The 21,618-nt window shown below is 30.9% G+C and overlaps 1 protein-coding gene across 1 annotated transcript in view; it reads right to left on the bottom strand.

Annotated features, from left to right (window-relative positions):
* LOC148274150 (uncharacterized) overlaps positions 1 to 21,618 on the bottom strand; it is a 111,299-nt gene that overhangs the window by 46,302 nt on the left and 43,379 nt on the right. The window lies entirely within an intron of this gene.

Genomic DNA, 21,618 nt, shown 5'->3' with positions numbered 1-21,618 from the left:
TATCCTCCCTAGGAGTTATTAGGATCTAAATTTCTTACAAAAGGGGAATCTTACGGATGAAGTTATAGAGGCACAATTACAGGTCATAAACACTGTAAATGCCTAGACTTTCTTATTTCTTAAAAAAAAAAAAATCCTCTTGCAATAAATTTGAATTCTATTATTTGCGTGTATTGTTTAGTTTTTAATGAATGTTTTGGTGTCCTCCCAAAATGCTAAACTGATAAACTTCAATCAGTTTTCAATGCAGCAGCGAGGCTTATTACGGGAGTAAAAAAATATTCTCACGTCTCACAACATCTTCGAGATTTGCACTGGTTAAAAATCCCAAAGAAAATAAAACACAAGCTTTGCTGGACAATATTCAAATCCCTTCATGAAGTGGCTCAAATGTTCCTATTGGACCTATATATTAGGGAAAATACATGTCGAAGAAAATCTACTGTTAGGCCAGCATTTGATTTAGGCAGAGGAAAACTTGTTGAAATCCGGCGCTCCCCAAACAATAGATTCGGAGATCATTTTAACCGTTGCCAGCCCCTCTGCCTGGAACCAATTGCCTTCAAACTAACTAATCATTGACAGTTCCAGACAGTTCAGATCCCAATTAAAATCTCACTTCTTTAGTTAACTATACCCTCAATTTTAAATCACTTTTGCTTAGTTAGAATGTAAGTTTACGTATACAGTTGTACAGCGCCCTTGAGGTGATTTTTTTTTACAAAAATGGCGCTGTATAAATCAGTTAAACATATTGTCAATAAATAAATAAATAAATATAATGTCTCTCATCGCTTCGATTAAGGTACATTTTGATCATATTTTGACCATAATACTAAAGGGGAAATCAGGCTAAGGCGTGAGATTTCTTCAATAACGATTGTATTTCAAATGTCAAGGGCATAATGAGCAGATCGAGAGACTGGTTGGCAGTTTTATTGAAGTAATTAATCAAAATGATATACATTATGTACATAAATGCGATGAACATCAAAGATAAATCGATTATCTCACCTTCTTAATTTATTTTAACTTTGATTTAGCCATTTCAACACAGCAGCCTCCGTGGCACAGAGAGAACAAAAAAAAGTGATTTTTCTCAAATTATCATCATAAGCTCGACAGCCCTGGGTGGGCCTTGGCTGAATTCAGAAATCTCCACCACTCTCGCCGGTCTGCTACCCTTACTCTCCATTTTCTTATTTCCAACATTGTCGTATCTGCACTAATGTAGTCATCCTGGTCTTCGTCGTTCTTGTGACTCAGAGAGAGTTTGGCGTTTTATATGCTTTTCATCTTCCATTATAATTATATGGCCAGCCCAACTCAATCGCCCTACCAAAATGAACGGTGTGGGTATGTTCGATGAAATTTATTTATTTATTTACACTCTTTATCAAAATACAATTCCATGTTCACTTTTCCCAGCTAACAAGGGCACATACCCCGTTCCAAGCTAGTCAATTACATATTTATATATTATAATAGTTAACAAATTAATATAGAGCACAGACAAACAAAATATAAACTTATTCGTATACACATTTTGATACATATACATACAGACATACACATATATACACACATATATATACACACATATATACACATGTACATACATACACACACACGTACATACACCCATGCGCATACACATACACACATTCATAAAAACATCGACAATTTATTTATGCGAAACTTCATGATTGTCATCTATGAATATATATTTTTTTAATTATTCCTATTTTTATATTTTATTTTCGACATCCAGTAAGAATCTCCAATCCGTGGCATGCATCACCTTTTCTGACTCCTTACGACCAATGTCATGAAAGAGCGAGGTCAACACCTTCCGTAACTTGACAACACTCCCGTCTTTCCACGATTCTGGCAAAAGGTTATGGTTAATCGATTTAAGGTAACATACCCACCCTTATATGTACACAAATGTATATAAAGTGTAAAATAAATTAAATGAAAAACACGTTGCGATACAACAAGACTCAAACCTGGAACCTCTTGATCCAGACTTCGCGACACTACCCACGAGACCACAACCCGTACTTTTGTCTAATAGTGTCATATATTGTTGTCCGTCATTACGTTTATCGGGTTTTTTGTGTCGTAGAATAATCTCAATGAATATTTGTCTTAAATGTTTGTATGTCTAGTATTAGAAATCTATCGGTAGAGTATTCATAGGATTTTTCGTTGGCATTGCTCTTTGTATATCAATTATTATGATTATATGTACATATCCTCTCGTGTGTAATTATCAAATAATTCAATTTAGTATAAAATTCGATGACTGTCATTAGAATTAAAACCGGTATATTTTTAACGGTTTTCCAATAAAACCGGAATCGCAATGGTAATGGCAGTTCGATTGGCTACCTATTAAACTTGAAAGAGAAAGGTGTATTCATATATAGTTGTCTCGTAAGTAACCAATAAAGATAAGAAAATATCACGATTCATCTTTATCTTTTTCTCTGAATTTAAAATGAACTAGCTAGATTGCCTAGCTTGGAACGGGGTATGTACCCTTGTTAGCTGGGCAAAGTGAACATGGAATTGTATTTTGACAAAGAATGTGAATAAAATAAATAAATTTAAAAAAATGAATATTCATAATACATGTACTCGTATCTACAATTTGGATATTTTTTTTTTTGATTTCTAAATAAACTCCTGACATCACTGCAACCTGTGCAGATACATATTACATTAAATATATTTTTTTATTAACTGTATTTTGAGAAACTTGTTAAAGTTTTCTTCATTAAAAAACATGAAATTTCAGAAAGCTTCCGAAATGTGTCTCACTTTAGTCTTGAATCTGTGTATTGTTGTCGATTTCAGTATGTACGGTAGATTCTTGTACATTTTCTGCACATTGTTCAACAATTGAGATTATTATTATTTGTCATAGGCAGTATGTTGCAATATTTTTACTGATTTTGTGGGCGTTCTTTTTTCTTCAAAAAAGCATCCAAACGGTTTTTGAACTGGCTGACCAAAATAAAAAGGAAAACTAGACTTCTCAATTTATTCATATCTGAAAACATCCTGCTGCAAATGATATTTTTCTTGTAGTTGAGGTGGAAAAAGGGATAGCGGAATTTCAGTTATGACCCTGTAAATTGGTGCTAAGATTTTTTTTTTTAAATTTAATTTATTTTAACAAATAAATAACAAACATAATTTTATTTTTGCTCCCGCAACGCCGAAGCTTGTCTGCGGGTTACATTACATTTTTTTTCTAATTTATAAAAGGTAAGTAGATAGTTTAATAATAAATGAAGAATAAAATATATTTATGTGCACACTTAAGATTCACTTACTGTTTTTAATAAGTTTTTGTTTTTTTTTAAAATAAATTTAGGTTTTTTCCTCACGAATTTTAGCTGGTATTAAATTATACAGTTTTGGTACTACACTCCCCATTGATCTATCTGCATAGTAGTTCTGTTGTCGTGGCACCGTCAGCTGCTGTGCCGATATTTGTCGGGTCACGATCTGGTGGGTTACTTTGAATTTAAAACTGCAATCGAGGAAATGATCTGTCACTATCTTATACTGACACTGTTTGTTAATTTAATATTTTATTGTTGTCTTTTGCCCCAATCTTTATTCTTACAGGTACGATAGTTTTTAAAATTTGTACCTGTGGGTTTAAGACTCTGTCGGTATAAGATTTGAAACTTAGTCCTCATATTCTTAACCCATATTGAATTATTGGGTCAACTAGCCCCAAGTAAACTAGTCTAAGCACTGGGTATGGTAGATATTATGGTTGTTTCAACTGGTACATGCTAAGTAGGCAAACTCTTAGCTCATTAAAAACTGTTTTTACCTGTTCTTCCCAATTAAAAGTAGAATCTATAATATTACGAAATACTTATATTTTGATACATGATCTATTTGTGTGCATTTGCAGTCTTTTAGATTTTTATGCAAACATTCGCGAGTGTGAGCACATATAGATAAATCTTCTTTTGGTCTATTATATGGGAACTGTGTGTACATGAGATGACTTGTGCAGAGATCAGTAATAGTAGGTACCTTATCATTCAGTATCTTAAAAGTTTCTATCAAGTCCCCTCTCTTCCGTCGTTCTGTAAATGATGTAAGTTCTAGTGCTTTTAATAAACCAAGATAAAGCACCTGTTTGAGCTATTTAGGAAATTTTCTTAGCACATCTTTTGGCTGTTTCTAGTAGCTTGGTGTCTTTAGTGAAGTAGGGACTTGGTATCATTCTCCAATTAAGCTCTTACATAGGTCTTGTATATGTTATCAAGTAATATTGTAGAATGACTTCTTAATCAACTAAATTATTAACTTGGGTTTCTTGCAAAAGATGTGACGTGAGCTTCCTATTTTAAATCCATTGATATTATTGTGCCGAGATCTCTGGAGATTGTCCTATTTTTGATAACAATGCGTTGTTGTCGTGTCGTGATTGTGTATGCCAGTTACTTGTGTTAGAGAAATGTCATTCTTAATATGTTATAGTATGAGTTGTAGATGAAAGCGGGTGATAGGAAGGATGGAGACGTTTGGAAGAGGCATTTATCCAGCAGTGGAGAGAATAAGGCTGAAGAAGAAGTGAGTTTATGGATTAATTTGAGTGTTTCAAGCTTTCTTTTATTGTGTTTTGTCAATCATGAGCGCACGTTCTTTTATGACACGTTCTGTTATGGCAAGAATATTGAGTAGCCTCCTCCTAAGCTAAGGGAAGACACCTTTTCCAATTTAAACCAAATGTAACAGAAAAACCTTGGTTCTATAAAGTGATTCTGAACAAATTTGAGACATATTCTATATGCAAAATTCGCATTGGACATTGTTGTAATAGTTCTCATTTGTTTAGTATCCATGTTCTGGACTCTGCCATGTGCATATGTCAGCTTGAGGAGGAAGATCTAAATCATGTTTTCTTTGGATGCCTCATAAATGATTGTTATCCTAAGTTCCTATCTGATCTCTCTAAAATCAGCGTCCCATTTCCTAATAATATTTAAACTCTCTTTTCCCCACCCAATGAACATATATTTAAAATTTTATGTAAATATGTAGTTGTAAAAGGTATTAAGTTGTAAATAAGTTATATATTATGTAAAGTGTATGTTATATTTAATACTAACTAGTATAGTAGGGTGGGCTGATACTATTTTTTTCTGAATTTTGAAATAAAGGGGGTCTAAAAAGTTCCCTTTGGATTACTTGGAATGCAAAAAATAAAATAAAAAATATTCGATACTACTTTTGGCCTTCAACCAGAGCTTGAAATTTTCGAAAAAGTCAATTTTTTGCGCTAAACCGGCTGTCATTTCGTATTTAGGTAAGAAAATCAGTCCAATTAAATTTTATAATGTGCATAAAACCTTATTAAATAAGCATCTAAGGACGTAAGTTGCACTTTGTTTTGTGATAAATGGGTAGCATTATTTTAATGAGCCATTGTTTTCGTCAATATTAGCCAGGCGCTCAACGGAATCAGTTCCAAGGAGTGTAAACTTTTTGCATTTCGGTAGTTGTAAAACGTTTCCGAATTTGTAATTAGATTAAGTTATATCTTTACTAACAAAAAAATAAGTTTATCAATATAGATTATTACAAAATGTTCAGACACTGATAAACTTCAAACCTCGTCGGTTGAGGGCCAAAAGAAGTATGAAATGTTTTTTAAAATAATTTTTCCGTTCAATGTGATTCAAAACGCAACTTTTTAGACCCCTTTCACTTTGGTGTCATCGGCCCACTCTAGTGTATAGTACTAACACATGTGTAAATATTTAAATAAGTCAATCTCAAACTTGACACTGGCTAGAACACCCCAGTTAGGGTTGAAAACAGCCAAAAATAAACTAAGAAAAAGAAGAGCGTACGTTCGATCTCAGTAAAAAATCCAAAGATTTCGTGGCACTGCAAAATATTGTGATTTGAAAAATCGATCCTGCATATATGAATAAAAATATGATTTTGCTAATATGTTTCTGTTATCTATTTGATTAAATTTAATAATCAAATTTTATACCTTGATTTACTTGAGAAATAAAATGCCTTATAATGTTATTCGAACGATAATTTAAGGCGATTGAGCCTTCGTGCTTATAAATTAGTTGACTGTTGTAATTTTGCTTTGGGCAATAGAATGGCTGAACAAAAATAGACTCAATACATGTTGTTGCAGCCATGCAAATACGTTATAATACTACTTAAGAGGCCAGTTACAATATTACAAAACAATAAAAAAAAACTGGGAAAAAACATTTTTTTATAATTTTAATTTTTGAATGTATTTATTAGAAAAACCAACTGAAACTATATAAATAATCAACAGTATTTATGAGAACTGGAACATTTCACAAAAGGGAATATGGAAGTCTAGGCTTTTACAGGGCTTATGAGATGTCATTGGCTGGTTTGAGTGACCACTTTCCCACAACATATGGTAGAGATGAGGAAATGTAGATGATTAAAAATAGGCAGACTGGTGAATGTTACAAAGTGGCATACTGCATACTGCGTTCTCATTTATGTTTTCCCTGACTATTGCAACAAATTAAGATAATAGTATTCTATTACGCATTGTAAAATTGTGTTTAAAAAAAAAATTTTGACCGTGTTATTTCTAAACTGTAAAAAAATAGTTTAATACGCGGTTTGAAACCTGAGTGAACATACACAAAATTAGGTGAGAATTTTTTTCTTATAGGTACATCGATATGAACCAAATAACGATAAACATATAAACGCACTTTAATGACATACTTTTATTATGACGCCATAGTTAAAGAGCGATCACGAAGATACATCAACACCCCTTTATGTTCATGTTTTAAAATAGGTGCGTTGGTATGTACCGAGGGCTCAAATACCCAACGGTACACATTTACTCATTTAAAGAGATAAAAGTTTTGTTCAACCGAGCAAATTTCTAAGGTGGGCATTTTTTTTTTTAAAAGCCTTTTTCGAATACGAAAGAGGAATAAGTCAATTTTGAAGATGAATTAAATTCTGAAATACCTGTCAGTTTTAAAAACAAACGACTAGATGCAGGAATAATATGGCTAGATGCTGCCCTATTCACATAAAAGCACCATCTAGCCGGAAAAAAATGCCACTTGTATTCCTATTTTTCTGTTTTAATTAATATTTTTTAATTTTTAAATCGTTCAGTAGCTGCTTTTTATCACAGAAGCTTATTTAAAATATGAATGAGAAATTGTTACAATTTTAATTAAGTAAGGAACGTGGAATAAAGTTTCGCCATCACTTATTGGTTGAATTCGATCTTATGACGTCAAAGATAACTATTCGGTAGAGCATACCAAGGTAGATAGAGATAGTACTGGAGTTAAGTATACCGTCTCGGTATGTATCGATGAAGACAGCGTTTGTAATTGCTGATCCGGAGTCCGCGACACATCACGTGCCATAATCCTACTCTACTTAGCTCGAATGTGACTCTCGTCTTAAATTAATAAAACTATCAATATGTGGATGACTTCAGAACGCTCTTGACTTTTTAAACTTACAGCTAATATTATATAATGTCTAAGGCTTTAGAAAGTGCTTTAAAGATTTGACTTTATGTAATTTTCTTTTATTTCTTACTGTCTATATCTAGCTTTTTGTGGGCGTGGCTTTGTGGGTGTCAAGTATCCATTGAGAAAGTTAAAATTAACATAACAATAAGATATTATAAAAATAATAATTTAAGCACATCTAAATTTTTGCAGACGTGTTAATTTTGTCTTCCAGGGAATTATCAAGAGTGAAATATTATATAATATTTTTATAATTTTTATACAGTTTATCTTTTAGACTTCTCAATTTGTAAATAACTATTAGTATAATTTTTTTATGCTTTATTTTACTGTTATGTTTTAACTTTACTCTACTTGTATGCATATTTTTGTATTTGTAACTTAATAATAGTGCCGTTTATTTCAATTAAAAAAATATTCAAAAAAATATTTCAATCTCGTTTATCTACTTTTTGGTAGATATTTTAGATTTCTGGGCATTTACAAGGCTTATGATATTTCGTTAGCTTGTTTTTGAAACCGCAATTTATAATTTACATACTTTAAATAAAATTTTCAGGCGGGCAGGTCATAAGCCCTGTATGCTTTAACTTCTATATGACCTTCTCTAAAATGTTCTTCCTCTCTGTTGTAATATGTTAATGTTAAAAGCTCCCCAGGGAGTTAAATCCAGTCTTTGTCTACCGAAATTTGGACAAACTTAAAATATTGTTGATTAATCCATCTGGTCCATGAAGAAGTATAGAAATTGAAAAAATAAAATTTTCAGGCGTTGCGTAGTATGTACGTGAAAAATTCAATTAGATGAATCTCACCCGCGTAAATAAAAGTTTCAGCTCTTTGACTTCACAAAAATCAACAGATGAAAGAATTTAAGGAATATATATATGTTTAAATATGGGCAGAATTGTGAATGTTACATAGTGTGTAAAGTGACTACTTAAACTATGCAATGACAGGATATAAGCCCTGTAGATGCCTAGACTTCAATATTACCTTCTCTAAAATTTTATTTTTCTCTGTTTTAATATGTTACTTAAGCGATATTTAATGTCTTTTTTTTTTTTAAAAAAACCCGCTAAAAGGATATCAATAGGTATCATTTCCGGGTGGCTCAGTGTAAGTTGGATTCGTTTCGACGTTTTAGCTACCATTACAGAAGCCATTTTCAAGGTGAACTGTATTTTTTTGTAGAAAAAATATGTTTTTTTATACTAATAATTTGTACCGTGTCACAGTCGGCAGTAGGAACATTCCGCGTCATCTTTGTAGTGTTTATGGAGTTTAATTTTTGGATAATTTGGATCAACCAAAAAAGATACGCATAGATAACAGTGACTTTGAAAACCTACGCATCTGTTAGGGTTATATGAGAAACTAGCGGACCCGACAGACGTTGTCCTGCCCAAATGTTGGCTTGCCTGCTATTAGCTTGGAAAAATACTTTTCATTGATAAGTAGGTACCTAGGTACTTGTTTATGGTTGAATTCTCAAACATAAAATAATTCGATTTCAAATCATGAATTCTTTTTGCATATGTCAAACTCGGCTCTTCTCACTAACAGGTGTGCAATTTATTCAAGAATGCGATTTTTAAAAACATATTAAATGTCAGTTACTATTATTTGAGTTTTATCAAAAATCCAGTAAAAAGAAATAAGTGAGAAGAAATTATAAAGAAGGTGAGGAAAGAATCTGATTGGGATCCATAAAAAGCGAATATTGTTTGTAAACATTAAAAAACAATCTTTTTAAAACACATAAAACAACATCCTTTTATTTTTTGTATGTGCATTCTTGTCGTATGAAACCCTGGTAGGTTGATGAAAAAAATATTTATACTTCTAGCTTTTTTTTCAGATTTGATTGAATTTTTTTATATCTACGAACACGCGCAGCGCAAAGATCTACATTTCACTGAAAACCGCACATAAATCGGTTAAGCCGTTTAGGAGGAGTTCAGTGACATCACGCGTACAGAAGAATTATATATATTAAGATATTATTATATTAAATCGTCTTCTGTCTACCATTGCAGAAGCTATATTTAAGGTAAATAATATGTTTTTGGAAAAAAAAATTAAATTTATTTCAATTATAATTTTGTAGAAATTTGTTAGGCAAGGTAAGTTATGTCTACGTAGCATTTAAGTCCATTGTATAGTATTTTTGACGGTCCTTTGTTTTTGCCATTGTTTTTTTCAATATGGTAGTGTTGTTGTCTGGTTTTATTTGTGTATGTCAACATTTTTTGGTAGTGTCATAGTGTCTTGTGTGTTTTTCAATGCAATTTCGAGTACAACCTTAACCGCCTATTCTATTTTTTCAAAAATAAATTAACGTTATTTTTTTGGATTGTAATTTCAAATACTTTTATTGTTTATTGTAATTATTTATTTAATTTGTTTTGTTTTTTCCTTAGTTGATTATTATGTCTTAAAACGGGAGACCCTAAAAAGAAAAGAAATGAAATGAATAGTTTGTAACATTCACCATTGCTTACGTTGAAACGTCTATACTTTCTAGTGGGATTCCGTCTTTGTCTACAAACACATGGCCGTAGTTAAAATACTATTGATTAAACGAACTCGTCCAAGAAGATGTAAAATAATTGAAAAATACAGTAGCCATTTACGTTGTAGAGAAAAATTATATTTTCAATTATTATTTCATGTCGACCTAACCAGAAATCAAATCGGGCTTCAGGTATAGCGAGCAAATGGACTATCTCTATTCGATTTCGATTTTCGTAATCGCTCGGAAGTATTTATCTTTAAGTATACATACCCAAAACTTGAAAATACAGTGCCAGAAGTGTATCTTCGTAATCGCTCGGGAGAATATATCTTCAACTATAGTCAAAGTGAAGGAATGGATTATGTATCTTCTGATTTAACTACCCCCCAGATTAAATTCGGTTTTTCTATTTAGTTTTTCTATTTAGTTTTTCTATTTGGTTTTTCGTATTTTTTATTTTCTCTCTAGTCATCCTTGCCTCTATTGTATACACCATGATCGATCTGACACTTGTGTTGGATATCCGAATTATGTTTCCAATAATCATGTGTTCATTGTACGACATTTCTTAGGCATCCAGATGTTTACTAACTGAGATGGATATGTTCTCATCATCACTATGGCTGCATCATCTGCATGGCATGTGATGTGAATGACCTTATCTCCCTTAGTAGATTCACTAACTTTTTTTATTCTTACAAGCATTTTGTTTATATTTTTATCCTGTTTGTGTAAGAAAGGGTTTTTAGCGTATATATTGTTGTGCTATATTTAGTTATAAATGTGCTTAACTTGCTTTGTTTCTTTGTTGTTCTCAATATGTGTTTTTTTAATGTTAATATTATATATGTCCCGAATTGAGTTGTTGTTACTCCTGGGAATGTAATTCAACGAATTATACTTGTAAAACACTTTGTGTTAAATGATTTATAAATAAAAAATAAATATTCAACGTAAAGGGATCTTCTTCTTCTTCTTAGTTTTTTTTTGGCTCTTTTCACCCCTAACTGGGGTGTTCTAGCTAGTGTCAAGTTTAATAACGTAAAGGGACCTGACATGGCCCCAAAAAGAAAAAGACGTTTGCGTGATTTTATTATAGATTTATGTTGAAAATAGTCATGTTTTTAATTCTATTTGATACTGAAATGGGTAAATTAGAGAAAGGTGAGATTGGCTAACATTCCTACAATGATTTCAAAATTTTTAATCAATCAGTTTGAAAACCATCTCATAAGATTCGCAACTTTTTGGACAAATCAACATAGCTTTGAATGTGAAATTTTCTATTGTTAAACATTGAAAAGAATCGAATACTTAATTAGTAGAAATTGTTTTTGTAAAACGCCGTAGTGAAATAACCGATTATCTTTACTTGCTTATTGACAACCGTTCAAACTTCATGAATAATTCATTTCATTTTGCATAAACTATAATGAAAGTCGAATTATAGAACAACGTGGATATATCTTCAACAACAACAACAACAAACCATCACGCCGTTTCCCCGTAGGGGTAGGCAGAGAGGATAGAACTCCATAATACTCTATCTTGGCATACAGACCTCGCTTCCTCTACATTCATACATCTTCTCATGCACGCACGCCTATTATTCCTACTTTTGACATGTCCATCTTCAAGTATTTGATGGACTTGATCGTGCCATGTCTTTCTCTTAGCCGTTCTTTCGCTGTCCATTCGCTCTACATGTCCAAACCAGGGCAGCATCCCTTTCTTGATTCATCGGATATATCTTACTTATATTTATTCATTATAATACATGTTTCTGATAGTTACAATAAAAATTACAAAAAACGCATAAACCAAAAGAATCTTACAAAGGAACCGCATATGTTTAGGGTGGATATACATTGATAAAAAATCTTTAAAGGCTACTTAAAGAAAATTATTTATTTTTTTAATAGACATATATTTGACGATCTAATCAATTACCCATATTTCAATTTTTGGGGCAACTTTCAACAAGTTTCAAATAATTCACTATTAGGAAATGGGAATTAAGTAAAATAAAGAGGAGTTTGAACCTCGGACCTCTGATCCGTGAGTCCGCGACACTAGCCACGGGCCACAAACCAAATATATACTTTTTATTTCATTAAAATATTCCCCTTAAAACGTTTGGTACCTAGAAAAAAAATTGAAAATAAAAATAAAAATATACTCGTAGAATTTGGTAAATCCGAATACATATACGTATACCTAGTAAAAAACGTATTCTTAAATATGTATAAATATATACACAAAAGCAACAACAACAAACCATCATGCCGTTTCCGCGTAAGGGTAGGCAGAGAGGATAGAACGCCACATTAAATTGAAAACATTCAAAAGAAATTTATAAGGAGCCTGGAATATCGTTTTGGTAACATTGAAAATGATTACAGCGCATCTTTGATCAATTTTAATATAGAATCACTACAAAAAAGGCGCCTTAGATATGATTTAATTTTTCTTTTCAAAATTCTCAATAACATAGTTGATTCGCCGTATCTTTTACAAAATATTGGTTTCCGTTGTCCTCTTCGCTATACTAGATTAAATTCCCTTTTTTATGTACCAACTTGTAAAAACAATTATACCTCGAATTCATTCATTAGACGCACCTGTAGAAATTATAACGGACTCAGTATTGATGTAGACATTTTTAACTGCACGTTGCATTTGTACAGAAAATTTCTTCATGGGGTCGATTATTTGGGATAGTTGCTGAATGTACATCTTGAGTGGTTTATGCTATGCATATGTGCCGCATGTAATGTATATGTTTGTGTATGTTTTATATGTGCGTTCATGTGTGTGCGTGGATGGCTCGGAGTGTACATTCGGTATTTTTATTTATTTTAATTTATTACCTCCATGGAAAACGCAAATGTCAACAATTATCTTTTTTTCACTTAAAATTCTTATTTATTTTTTATTTTTTGTCACATTTAATGTTTATATCTTTTTAATTTATGAAAACTTAATTGGTCTTTTTATGTTAAAAAATTGTTGTTTTTAATACTGATTTTGTATGACTGTATGTTTTCTAAATAAAATAAAATAAAATAAAATAAAAATAAAATTACTCTATCTTTGCATACAGATCTCGTTTCCTCTACATTCATACATCTTCTCATACACGCGCGCCAATTTTTGGTGTACCAATCCAATACCCTATGCACCATTCGGTGCTGAAAGGGAATAATGATGATATATATGCTAATAAAAAATTTAAATCCTTAGTCAACACATGGCAACCCATATATATACAGTTGCATGCAAGTAGAAAGAAAATTATTATCTTTTTTTTTTCGTTGTAGCTATTGCAAATACTTACTTTTCGTTTGGATTTGTAATTGATTTATAAAAAAGTGTCAGCTACTTAGTATCTAATTGATTTGCATGAATCGAAACTTGAATCAATTAATTATTTTATGCCCTAAATTGTTATGTCGTTGTGGTAAATTCAACATTCAACAACATTCTTTGATTTTTTATTTTTTTTAAGAACAATTTAAGCATTGCTAGTAGCTTAATCACAATGGCCGCACTTGTCAGTTTTACCGACGCGACAAAGTTTCTCACCGCAATGTTTTATCCTTTTAGCGATCCCAACGGAACATAGACTAAAATTTATCGATCGAGGATAATTATCACTCGGTAAGGTATCAAAAAAACACTTTTATTGGGTTAAATTCTATTTTTGTTTTTTTCACATATATGTGACGCGTTTTTTTTTGTTAGGACATTATCAAACTAATTTTAATATTTACAAAGTATCCTTAAATACTAAAAATAATTTATGTTTCATAATAGTGATAATAGTTTATGAGAGTAATTGACAAGTTTTGAGGATTTTTAGACTAAGAAAAAAAATGTTAAAACTCTATTTTTTAAAATAAACCTTTGTAAATTAAATAGTTTTTTTTTTTAATTGTTTTATTTTATTCAGGAAACATACAGTACGGTTACATAGTTTTATATTTTACGCATTAAGACTTTACTCTAATGGACCAGTGAAGTTTCCATATTATATTATAATTATTTTTTAATACAAAAATAATAAGTACAAAAAAGAGACGGAAAAAAAGTTTTGTAAATACAAGCAAATGTCAAACTCCGCTCAGGGATGCACTTAAGTCAGGAATGCGATTTTTAAAAATGTATAGAATGTCTGTTGATAATATTTTATTATAACCAAAAATCAAGTGAAAAGAAATAAATTAGTAAAAATTAAAACGAATTCAATGAAATAATCTGATTGGGATCCATAAAAAAACCAATGTTGTTTGTAAACATTCAAAAACAAACTTTTTTAAACGCAAAAAAATAACATGTATCCATTTTTTTTGTATACACATTCTCGGCAAATGCAACCCTGGTGATGGATAATAAAAAACATTTACGCTCTTGACTTTTTTGTACTAAATAAATTGAAGATTTTATGAGCTATAAACCTTCTCGTGGCAAAGATGTACGTTTATCTGAAAACCACACGTAAATCGGTCCGGTAGTTATCGAGTCCATTCGAACATTTCCTTTTATATATATATAGATGTCAACACCTAAAATATTAACGTTTTCTAAATTACAATATAATTTTCCATCGTTTAATTATTATATTAATTAAAGAACGAAAAATACTTTAAAAAAAATTAGTTGTAAAAACTGCTTTTCTTGACATTTGGCTTACCAACCACCGGCTAAATACAATATTTAGTACGATAAATAATAAATAAATTAATGAAAATAGCAGTTTTTGAATATTTTCCATATTTACACCGGTGAAATTTCAATATGTGACTGCGCAGCAGGATTATACGTCGCAAAATGTAAATATTTTGACATTTAATATTAAGTGTTCACGGATGTTGCATTGTGATTGCGAATACGATAAACAACCATGGTGAGAAAGTTATTACGTCGCTTATTAGCACGTCGATAGTTATTTGTGATTGAGCTACTAGAGGCGTTTTGGTGTGATCGATAAATTGTCAAGATTATTCCCGACCGAAAATGACGAACGCCCGAACGCGAACTGTTTTTTGTCGTTATGCATGAGGTTTTTTGAGCATAGTCTTAAAGCGTCAACAGACTCACACAATATTTTTTTTGTATTAAACTTTTCAAGGTGACTTTGTGTAAGGATTTTTTTTAACAACCCAATGGCGGAAAGAGTGTTGTGCATAGTTAGTTCTACAGACTGTCAGATGGAATGAATGTTTATATCGTGTCACGCGAAAGGGGACATTAAATTTAATTTTGGACAGTAGGTTTAAAGAGTCTTCTTTATTATTTTATCATTTATATAAATAGCGTTATTCTTTAAAATCCCTTTTGTTTAGTAGATTAGCTGAAGGTGCAAAGCGTTTTATTGTTTTTATTATCTAAGTATTCAAAAAAAATATTTTAACATTTTCAATCCTTTCGATGTATATTATGTGTTGTAGGTTCCAAACAATGTATGCAAGCTCTAATTATTTTTTTTATTAATCAATATATTTTCACAAATGATAAATGTTTTTTTTTCTAATGCAAATCTACTTTTATACATTTGGTTTCATACATATTTGATCTACATAATTTAAATGTATTTGAGAAAAAGCGCCGTTCTGAGATGTAGATATTAAACGTAGGTATAGATATATATATATATTTATACAGGATGTTCATTAAACTCTGTCACATCCGAAACCATGATGATCAGTATGAGCAAGAATACATATTGGCACATGAAAATAAATTTTTAAAACGAAAAAAAAATTTAAAAATATAACATCAAAAAAAGGAAATGGTATCTGACTTCAGTAACGAAGAAACGAGGAGGAGGGGAAGGGGAGTCTGATACGCCAAAAACACGTGGCCGGGCTCACCTTGCTTCTCCTCTGCAGAAGTAAGCAACCATTTGTTTTGTTGAATTTTTTTTTTTTTTATAACTTTGTTCTAAATATTTTTTTTCATATGCTAATGTTTTCTTGCCCATACTGAGCATTGTGGTTATGGATGTGACAGAGTTTAATAAACACCCTGTATATATATATTTATATATCTATACCGTTAAACATCTATATTTCAACAGAACGGTGCTTCTTCTGAAATAAATTGAAATTATGTACAATATTTAAGTTTATCCAAATGTTCGTAGACAAAAGACTGGATTTCACCCCCTCGGGAGTCATTAAGATAAAGGTATTCTCCATCCCTGTTGTAATTTATTAATCTTAATGACTCCCGAGGAGGTGAAATCCAGTCTTTTGTCTACGAACATTTGGACAAACTTAAATATTGCAATGAAACCAACTGGTCCAAGAAGAAGTTTAAAAATTGGAAAATTGTTTTCAGGCGTTGCCTATTATGTGAAATAACCCAGTCAGATGAATATCTTCAAAACAATTGAGGTTTCAGCTCTTTAACTTCACTAAAATCAACAAATTTAAGAATGAGTAAGTTCAGTGGTTTTTAAAAAAAAAATATTTGTAATAGACTGTTAAACTAAGTCGATTTTTTTTTTTTAATTTTTATATATCGTATTATCGGCGCTATGATTTTTCAAAGTTTTGTATTTCTGAAATAACTCCGCGTGTAACGTCAGAGGTTCATTTCCGCTTATTCTCATTCAGTTCTTCCCATTGGTCCAGAAGCGACAAGCATACCGGAAGTCTTCCATGGCTCTCAGATCATAGGTCGATTCACATGAACCAGTGACGTCATTTAAAGTAGTGCGTATTTATCAAAATATTTTTTATTATTTTTTCTGTACATTTTTTATTATTTTAATTTATTTCTCTTATTTTTACCCCACGTAAGAAAACATTTTTTGTATTTAATTTCCCGTAGGGCTGAAGTTCCTCATTGAAGAAATATGGATGTGCAAACATAGGCAAAATGGTGAATGTTACACAGTGTGTAAAGTGCCCACTTAAACCAGCCAATGACAGGTCATAAGCCCTGTAAATGACTTCCAAATTCCCTTATTTAAGGTATTTTTCACCCCTGTTGTAATTTTTTTAATTATGTAGATTAGATATTTATGTAGAACTGCTGGTTTCCCAAATATAATAAAGGGGAAAAAAAAACAAAAATTTAAAAAAACAAATAAATTACACAAATAAAATTCAATTTAATTTAATTAAATTAAAGAACTAGAAGAAATTAGAATAACGGTTTAAAGAACACCCTGTTTTTTTAGTGGAGAAAATTTATTTATATTCCATGTTATGTAATTTAATTAAGAAATAAGTACATAATTATTTTTTTTAATGTTAAAACAACCAGTAGTAAAACTGACTTCCTCAACCGAGGTTGGTTTTGGATGCGCCACATTTACTATGAAGGTTGCTATGTTATAATTAAATATTACCTACTGAACTCTGATCAAAATGCAGTAACTTCTCCGTGGGTGACAATATCTTTTTACAACGGCATGAGGTACTAACCGTCTTAGCGAGTGCATGTGATTGCTGTATTTATGGCACAATCTCTGAGTTATTTAAGTGATGGCTTTTGTGAATTTTTGATTCTTACGTTGTGCAATGAGGAAGTTCAGTGATGTGGGAAATTGTATAAAAAATGTTTTCTTAGACGCGGTAAAAATTAGAGCATTTAATTGAATTGTGAGGTTTCTCGAAAATGTATGAAAAAGTTTATGTAAAATATTTTCATCGTCATTGTTCTCTTTCCGCACCTAATGGTGCATAGAGCACTGTATCGGTACATCAGTCGTATTGTAACGTCATCATTTTTGTTACATGAAGGTAGGATTATCAATCTCACGCTTCAGGTGCCAGTCCAGGGACTATGAAATATTCTAGTGTAAAAACACCTATTTAAATCAATATTTCATGTCAACCATGTCGGAAATCGAACCCGGTACCTATTGCGTTGTTGGCAAACGCGCTGACCACTACGCCACGAGGCCAGCATAAAATAAAAATAAAAACGAACTAGTTTGAAACGTCACAGTTCAACCAATCAACTACAGCGTTGTTATGTGTTGTGATAGATTTTCGATTTTCGAGAAGTCTTTTTTTAAACGTTAAGTGTATTTTGACAGATACGGGGCTCTACTCTTAAATGGCAGCATAGATCTCTGACGACAATAAGTGAAGTTACGGGCAGAGTAATTTTAAAATTACAAAAGTTTAAGAAATCGTATCGATGATAATACGATACGTCAAAATATTTTTTTTTAAATTTGGCTTAGTTTGATAAGCAAAAGAAATAATGAAAAAACTACTGAAATTATTGTCAACTAGTTTAAGTTATAAAAATCCATCGTGTTGTCATGCGCTTTTCAAGTTAAAGTACTCTGTTCAAGCCTGCCCGCGAGAAGAAGCTCGAACAATAAGACTCGGACCCCAGTATAAGGTGAGTGATCGCTGTCATTTTGTATTGAAGTTCAGAGCAATGTTAATAACGCGATTTGCAATATTTTAAGCCTGGCAAACCGGCGACCTGTCAATCGAGTGCTAATCGATCTTCAGGCTGCTGGCGCGATCAGGTATATTTAAAATCAGATTAGGTCACTATAGTTAGTTTATACCTACATAGAATACAAACAGGTTAACCTGCTTTTGTGTGTAGAATTTCCATACTCTGAAGTGAGTGCATTTGTAACCATTCCTAGGTAATAATGAATATTAAGTGAACCTAGGTAAGTTGTAAAAGTACTTGCTCTACCAACAGTCGTTATAAGAAACCGGATGAAGCAAAGGTACGAGTACAATGATTGGAAAATATGAGGTTAATTGTTCAAATATCGTCAATTTACAATAATTATAAAATAAAATGAGAATAGCATTTACAATCATTTAACTTATACCTTAATTTGTGAAAGTGTACAATTACTTAATAGGGAAGTATCACGAACTTCGAATACCGATAAAAATACATGAAATAGATTGTGAAAAACTATTGTATTTTTATTTATTTTATTTATTTATTTATTTGTTCACACTCTTTATCAAAATACAATTCCATGTTCACTTTGTCCAGCTAACAAGGGCACATACCCCGTTCCAAGCTAGGCAATTACATTTTAATATATTATAATAGTTAACAAATTAATTTAGAGCACAGACAAACAAAATATAAACTTTTTCGGATACACATTTTGATTCATATACACACAGACATACACATATATACACACATATATATATACACATATATACACATGTACATACACACACACGTACATACACCCATGCGCATACACATACATACATTCATAAAAACATAGACAATTTATTTATGCGAAACCGTTGCATGCATCAACTTTTCTGACTTTTTTAAAATCAATATTGATATTATTAACTCTTAAAAGACTGTGGTAAATAATCCCTTTGTCTTCTCCTTTTTATGTACTTTTTATTTAATATTTATATTTTAACTTTTTTAGAATTCAATTATTTCCCCTCTCCTCCTGCATTTATAATAAATTAGTTTGAAATCTGTAATTGGTCTTACTTTTTTTAATTGTTCTTTTGTACCTTGTTTTATATAAAGACTGTATGATTTTATTAATAAATAAATAAAAATAGATGACAATTTTGTTTGTAACCCCAGATAGGTGTTTTACACTCAATGACTACTATAAAAAATGTCATAATAAAAAAAGAAACGAGCAGTGTAAATCCACGTAATTCATTAATGTGGTGTTGCTAATTGATGTAAAAATTAAATTACTTTTAAATTAATGATAAGAAAATATTAATTATACTATGTACCGACCTATATTTAATAAAACTCTCTCTTAAACAAATACTTTCTAATTGATAAAATCAATTATTTAAAGTTAAAATAGTCATTATTTTTTTATTAACTCTATTATAAACAATCTTAACTTGTTGAGTTAATTTGACATGTTAGGTTTGATCACAAATCGAGGTCAAAGGAATGTTTTTTTTTTCATAAAATATTAATAATGTCACCATAAAAATAGTTTTACTTTTGTGTAAATGAATTTTTTAACAAATTCAGTACTGTTTTAATTTGAATAAATTTACGGACATCCACTTCCGGAATCCATTTATACATACGATATGACTAAAAAGACAATTATATACTGTGACATAAAACTAGGAACGCAACAATAAAAGAAAAATCAAAATTAAAAAAATATAATGGACAAACATTATGGAATCCAGGTTTGAACTATAATAATTATTTAAAATACATATTTAAAAAATATACTTCTACTGCTACTACTACCGTCATGTCATTTTCCCGTAGGGATAGGCAAAGAGGATAAACCGCCACTCACATCTATCCTGACATAGATTCCTAGCTTCTTCCATATTCTTACATCTTGTCGTGCATGCTCCTTGGTTGTGTCTGGTTTTGACGTGACAATTCTATTTATCTGTCAATTCTAGCCATATATATATGTTTTACCATTCTTTCGTCATTTATTCTTTCTACGTGACCAACTATCTTAGTTACCTTTTCTTCAAATTTTTTTTTTCCAGCGGCAGTTTTCAAAGCTAAACAAGCTTCTTTCTAAAGGTATACATAACTAATGAATCCTTCCCTATTTCATTTTATCAGTATTCTACCTATAAAATTTAAAAAGCAAGTTTTTTTGTCTTGAAAGGATGATAATGTGAGATAGATACGTTCGAAACAAGACAGGGGTGGACTAAAATAAATATTGTTTATTTGGCTATTTATATTTTTTTCTGATAATGAATCCCTTTTCTAATTTCTGAGATTTCCATTTATTTTAATTTTTGTATTTTATTATCAACATGAAGATTATAGATGATAATATTAGAGTAAAAGAACACTTACGGTGCCTAAATAATAGTATTTTTTTTAATTCGCAAACAATCTAATAGAAAATAATCATAATTTCAATAACGACACTGGATTAAAAGTTCTTTATGTTGAAAATAAAATACAACTTGGAAATCTTAGAAATTAAAAAAGCGATTCATATTAAGAAAAAAAAATAACCAAATAAAAAATGTTTCTTTTAGTCCACTCCTGTCTAGTTTTGAACGTTTCCATCTCACATAACCATCCTTTCAAGACAAAAACACTTTATTAATTTTACTGGCAGCATACCGATAAAATAAAATAGGGAAGAATTCGTTAGTTAAGTAAACCTTGAGAAAGAAGCTGGTTTAGCTTTGAAACCGGTCGATAGAAAAGAAAAATTGTGGTTAAAAACAAAATTGTTTTATTTATTTTATTAAATATTTTTTTTACTACAATAGCATTACAAATAACAAAATATTTGAGGCGTTATATTGGGACGAAATATAGAACCAGAAAACGTATTTGCTGGAAAAATTGAAAAGATGATTCTGAATTAGCAGAAAAAATCAACGAGAATCACCTTTTATTAGTTCATGCAACATTCAAAAAATTTAGTCAAAACGTTTATTAGCATTTTGATAATCCATATAATTCAATGCCTACGTTTTACGACGGTTTATTATGTTCATTTTGATTATTTTATCATAAAATAAAAATAAATAAATAAAGCCACAGAAATATTGAGTTTCTTCTTTGGCCATATCGATTTTCGCTGAAAAACAA

The sequence above is a fragment of the Micrasema longulum genome, unplaced genomic scaffold (assembly GCF_059751315.1).
Source record: "Micrasema longulum isolate JH-2025_06_02 unplaced genomic scaffold, ASM5975131v1 h1tg001739l, whole genome shotgun sequence".
Classification (NCBI taxonomy): domain Eukaryota; kingdom Metazoa; phylum Arthropoda; class Insecta; order Trichoptera; family Brachycentridae; genus Micrasema; species Micrasema longulum.
The sequence above is the reverse complement of the archived record's forward strand: the minus strand, read 5'-3'. Positions and strand labels throughout refer to the sequence as shown.